We start from the raw sequence: 6,129 nt of genomic DNA on the forward strand, positions 1-6,129 counted from the left end.
CAAGGAAAGCACTATGCCTCTACTCCATGTTCCATCTTCTAGGCTGGCTCCCTTCATGCGGCTTGGGTACTTCGCCAAGTTACACCCAAGTTGCTCCGCTCCTTGTTTTTGCATTGAGTTGATGGTGGCCCTCACGCCCACCATTCCACGAGTCAGCCCTCCCTTGAGTCCGATCTCCATATCAACTTCAAGTGTTCCTTCATTTGTTTTGCTTTGGGTTGCTCTCCCACTTAATCTCACAATGCATCCACCAATGCATTCTCTCAAGTGAGATCATACGATGACTCCTCGCCGCTTGCTCAGTCCATTAGGTTCATGAAGTTTTTGTTTGTTGAGGTACTCATCCTCAATATATGTGGTCTATTACACATGATTCTCCCTTTGGAGAGCCGAGACTTATCCCTCCTGGATATCTATCCCATTGGAGCAACATATCTCTTTATTTCGGAGACCACCATCCCCTTGAACTACTCTGATTTGTTGAACAAATTATGAATTGTTCTGTCTCCTGCAAACGCACTTGCTAGATTATGACTTCATGTCAATACAGCCCTTGCTACACGACTCAAGGCCTAGCAACATGCTGAACTCAATACACACTTCAGCCTTCTAAGAATGTATCCTTCATATGCCGAAGAGAAAGTTTCAATGCTCTATGGCGTCGAGTTTCGGTTGCCTTGGGATGGCCGCGAACATTCCATCGTCCGCATACAAGCCCATGCATAAGTACCGAATTCTTCGAGTTAGCAATTCCTCTCACCTTTGTGAGCTTTGCATAACTCTTTCTATCGCTGAGTAACTCATTCCACCTTGTATGGTCTCATCCTTTACCAAGCGCCTCGCTTGTCTTAAGCACCATTAAGTATAGTTGTCAACATTAAACCGTAGCTCAAACTCAGCCATCCCAACCTTTGTGCGCTCCGCATTCTTCCAAGATTGCTTATTCTCGTGGTGCCTCTTGCACGAAGGGTTGACAATTCCTCTGAATGCTAATCTCATATGCCTGCTCCTCCAAGCGACTCCTTTTCCCTACATCTCCATGCCCATTTTCACCCAAACGGTCGCATGTGTGCTAACTGCCCTCAACACAACCCCGCTAGGTCCCCCACATTTGCATGCCAAGTGTTTCTATGAGTGCTTGTCTCGCTCTGATACCATCTATTACGGACTTAGCTGGTTTTGCCTAAGTCGTGCGATACCCTTGTGTGTCTGACCGTAAAGGTCAATCTCCTCGAAGCCTCCCATGTCCCTTAGGACCCACAAAAGAGAGAACGAGTTAGAGAAAATGCCTCATTCGGGATCAACAAGCAAACATTTCCAAAAACACTTCATAGACAATGCAAATTACAAACAGACTTTACAAGCTCTGAATAATTGTACAACAAAGGGTCAAAATAGTCCATTATAGATCGAAAATCTCTCACAAGTGTCCACATGACAACCTTTATTTACAAATCTAAAGCGGCCACCAAACCCAACTAAAATAGGACTATTAAGCCTTCGGCCATCCCTCTACATGTTGTACAAAGCATGAACAAACCAAAAGATACGGACATACATAAGTATTCCATCAAACATCCTATTTAGAAGTTTGTCCATAAAAAGGCAGTGCTACCAACGGTCATGACTTCATGTGTTGAATAGGCTGTTCAACCGACCTAGTTCAACCCTGTTAAGGACCCAATTGGCCCTTACTTGAATTAGTGGGATTACCTCCCAATCCTAACTCAACTTAAGGTCTAACTACAATAATTAAGACATTTAAACAAGCAATCTCTATCCAGTATGTCGATTGTTCCTTCGGCGATCTTCCAACAAACTTACGACGAACTTTCGGCGAACTCCCGATGACCTTTCAACGAACTCCCGACGAACTCTCGACGAGCTTCCGACAAACTTCCAGCACATCGTCCGAATCTTTGACGTATCATCCGATCTTTGACTCCAGCCCAACATCTGCTTTATGTCTTACTGTTATCGTAGTTAATCTTGCATACTTATCTCAACATATAGATTAGATCAAACACTTTAGCAATTGATTTCATCATCAAAATTCAAGATTTAACAATATATACATATATATGTATATATATAACATATATACATATATGCATATATATATATATATATATATATATATATATATATATATACATATATATACATACATACACATATATTTATATATATGTATGTATGTATGTATAGTATGTATATATATACATACATATATATATACATATATATACATACATTACATATATACATATATATATATACATATACATATATATATGTATATACATATATAAATATATATATTATACATATATATATATATACATATATATATATATACATATATATATATATATACATATATATATATATATACATATATATATATATATACATATATATATATACATATATATATATATATATATATATATATATGTATGTATGTATAGTATGTATATATATACATACATATATATATACATATATATACATACATTACATATATACATATATATATATATATACATATACATATATATATGTATATACATATATAAATATATATATTATACATATATATATATATACATATATATATATATACATATACATATATATATATATATATATAGAGAGAGAGAGAGAGAGAGAGAGAGAGAGAGAGAGAGAGTAGAACCACCATTAGCACATCTGTGTTCTCCAAGAGCCATTAAGTACAGGAAGGATGAACATGGAAGAGAATGGAAATAAAACACCCACTGTGGCAGTGACGCAGTTACTCAGAATCAACCTTATTATCATACGAGGAACCTCACACGTATCATCTTCAGGTACATGAAAACAACATAAGAAATGAAACCACACAACACATAGGCATAAAAGATTCATCCGGCAGCTCGTTCTAAGCTAGGAGCAGTAGCACCGAAAGATGCGAGTCGTCAGGTCTGGGTATCAGGATGGCTCCCATGGCCGACGCTTGGGCTGTGTCCCGGTTAAGTCGGCTGCTGGGCTCCAGGAGGGTTGCCATGGCCGATACTGGGGCTGTGTCCTGGTGAAGTCGGCTGCTGCCATTCCGCTGTCTCTTCACCACGGCTATCCTCGAGGAGCTCTCCGGCCACGCGTGCGTGGAGTTCCAGTGTTCTTGCTTTTGCCGAGTCAAGGATCTGCATGAGGAGAATGAAAACTAATACCTTGGCTAGCTTGGCAGAAACAGCCATGGATGAGAACTGAGCTTGGAAGTCAGGAGGATGGGATAGGTTGGTGCAGTACGCAGGAGCCATGACCAAACTTCTCTGCCTTATATACTGAAGCAGACTCACTGTCGAAAGATATATGCATGTTATACGTGTCAGGGTTTCATGATGCAACTCTCCAATGGAGGGCTCCATCTCCACACCATTCTTTATGAGAGAACACAGAAAAGCAAGATCCTTTAGAGCTTCTCTTGATATGCTATGACCATCTTTTCCATTCTTGGCCAGGCTGAGGAGACATCTGAGGTGGAGTTTCCAGAACTAATGCGACACATTTGTGAAGACCTAATGCTGAAAGGAATATTGTGGTTGATTAGACTGCACTCAAGTAAAGCAATTGCTCCCAAAACCCTAAAAAAAAAAAAAAAAAGGATATCTCCAGTTTAAAGCTTGTTTGATTGGAGGCTCACAAGTGGTTTCATGAGTCCTTGAATAGTATCAATGTTTGATATGTGCCATCTCCTAATATTTTAAACTTTTGAGATCTAATTAAAATACTCATCATGGTAACATAACAATTATGGGTTCCACTTATGTATCTATCTCGTCCCTATTCAATTTGATGTTTAATAAAAATTTGTGTAACATTCTTTATCTTTATTTGGTTTGTATAATGTACTTGTAAGTCTAATTCGTTTAGCATGGGAGATGATTATATAGTTTCAACGACACTCATTTGGAGTCTTGAACAAGCTCGAGTTATCACTCAAGTTTTAAAGTCTAATTCGGCTAGCTAAGTCAACTGTCTAAACTTTAAGAGGATGTTTTAATATGAAGAGAGAAGGAAGAGATCGAAATCAGCTTGGAGATCATCCTATCGAGAGCACACAAGTGTGGTTCAAGACAATTTATGTTCTTATAAACCTAATTGTGTCTTTTAACACTTTTTATTCTGTTGATTAGTCCTTATTATTTAACACTTCTGGTTTGAAAGCAATTAGGGTTATTTTCTTTTGCTTTTATGCTTAGTTTCATAGTGATATTAGATCGATGGATTACCAAACCTGAACCACATATGGATAAGGTGGTATCAGAGCAACAATTTTATGGATGGTGATAATGAGACAATGATACGAAGAATAAAAAAAAGAGCTATAAGAGTTAAAGTTTGAACCACGCTCACTCAAAGGATGAACAATGAACAACTCAACAATCTTGATCAACCTTATTGCTTAGATAGTGGTATCAATATAGCAGATGAAGATTATGATGGGTTAGATGCGAACCCAAGCTAACCATCCAACAACCAACAATCAAGCAAAGAATATCATAGTGAAGGAGAGAGCATTGTCTCCATTCGAAACAGTAAAGATGCTATCGAGTAGAACATCATAGTAAGAATTTGACTGTTTTGAGTCAAGACTCCCACTGACATACTCTCATATCATGGCTTGATCAATACTGAGATATTATATGTATGTATAGATCAACTTGATACTTACTTTGATCAGTATGATTACAACAGCAAGGATAAGGTGATTCATATATGACTAAAGTTGACAGGATACACACGCATATGGTGGAAAGCATATCTTGGATCAACAACAATGAAGACATGTTATGGAAATAATTTAAAAGGCTTATATGAGAAGAATTATACCATATGAGATATCTCCAAAAAAGACTAAAAAGACTAAGTGACATACTTACATTAAGTATGGGTCCAATTGATGCAAGAGTATACTACTAAGTTTCAATGATAAGTGGTAGCACTTGAAATCTTCTTTGATGATCAATCAATGATGTTAAAATACACATCCAAGCTCTATGTATAAATTCATATAGAGTTGAGCCTATTTAAAGGATATAATATTTTTATCATTAGGAATATGTTGATAATGATCGAAAGAAAGAATCATATATGCAGTGTGAAGTCCACCAAAAATGCCAAAGGGAGCCACCAGAAGGCCTAAGAGAATTTTGTAGATGATAAAATATCTTTTTCCTTAAAACAAAGTGATATTTTTTATAAATATTATTAAATTATAAGTTACTCTAAAGAAAAGTGTTAGAATATTCACTTGAAACTCTTTCCAAAGAAATGGTTGAAAAACGATCAAAATTGGTGAACGACAACCACGACCATGGGTGATGGCTCCATTGAACTTTCATTAGTTCCTTGTGAAGATCTAAGTCTATCACTGATGGTTAAACTAGATGTTATAGACTTAAGTCTAACTCTTGGTCTAAAGGTTTGAGAAGAGTTTTTCACCATAAAGATGCAAATGAAGAAAGAAGTTATTGGCCTGATTACACTAGGTGTCAAAAGAACCTCGCCTTGACAAGCTTAGTCAAGAAGCTCAGCCTAGAGATGAAACAACTTCTATTCCCATAGCCCCTTGGATAGCTTCATGATAATGTAGAGATGAAGATAAATAAATATTACAGAGATACATTTTATCCTAACAAAGGAATTCATTGACGAGGTGACATATGAGATAGTTTCACTTGACACATGCTAAGTCATTCTTGGAAGCCCCCTACTTACGAGATTGAGGTGCCATTTACTTTTGTGGAGTCTAGAATTATCAACACTAAAATGATTGAAGAAAATTTTTTATCACCCTGATTGGTTTGCCAAAGACTTGACATTCATCAACCAGGCATTAAGGATAAGAAATGCATGCCAAAAACTCATCACCCTTACTTCGCCATGCAAGAAATCAAAGCTTTTCCCCAATATGATAAAAGAGAAGGAAAAACCAAAAGAGGTAGCAATGAGCTTAAAGCTCCAATAAGATAAAGAAAGCTCTCAAGTTAATGGTGATTAGCAATAAGGAGAACCCCATCAAACCGACATGCATAGATGACATGGTCGTGTATAACGACGCTGACCACATCAATGGACTAAAGT

Source organism: Musa acuminata, chromosome BXJ1-9 (genome assembly GCF_036884655.1).
Source record: "Musa acuminata AAA Group cultivar baxijiao chromosome BXJ1-9, Cavendish_Baxijiao_AAA, whole genome shotgun sequence".
NCBI classification, from domain to species: domain Eukaryota; kingdom Viridiplantae; phylum Streptophyta; class Magnoliopsida; order Zingiberales; family Musaceae; genus Musa; species Musa acuminata.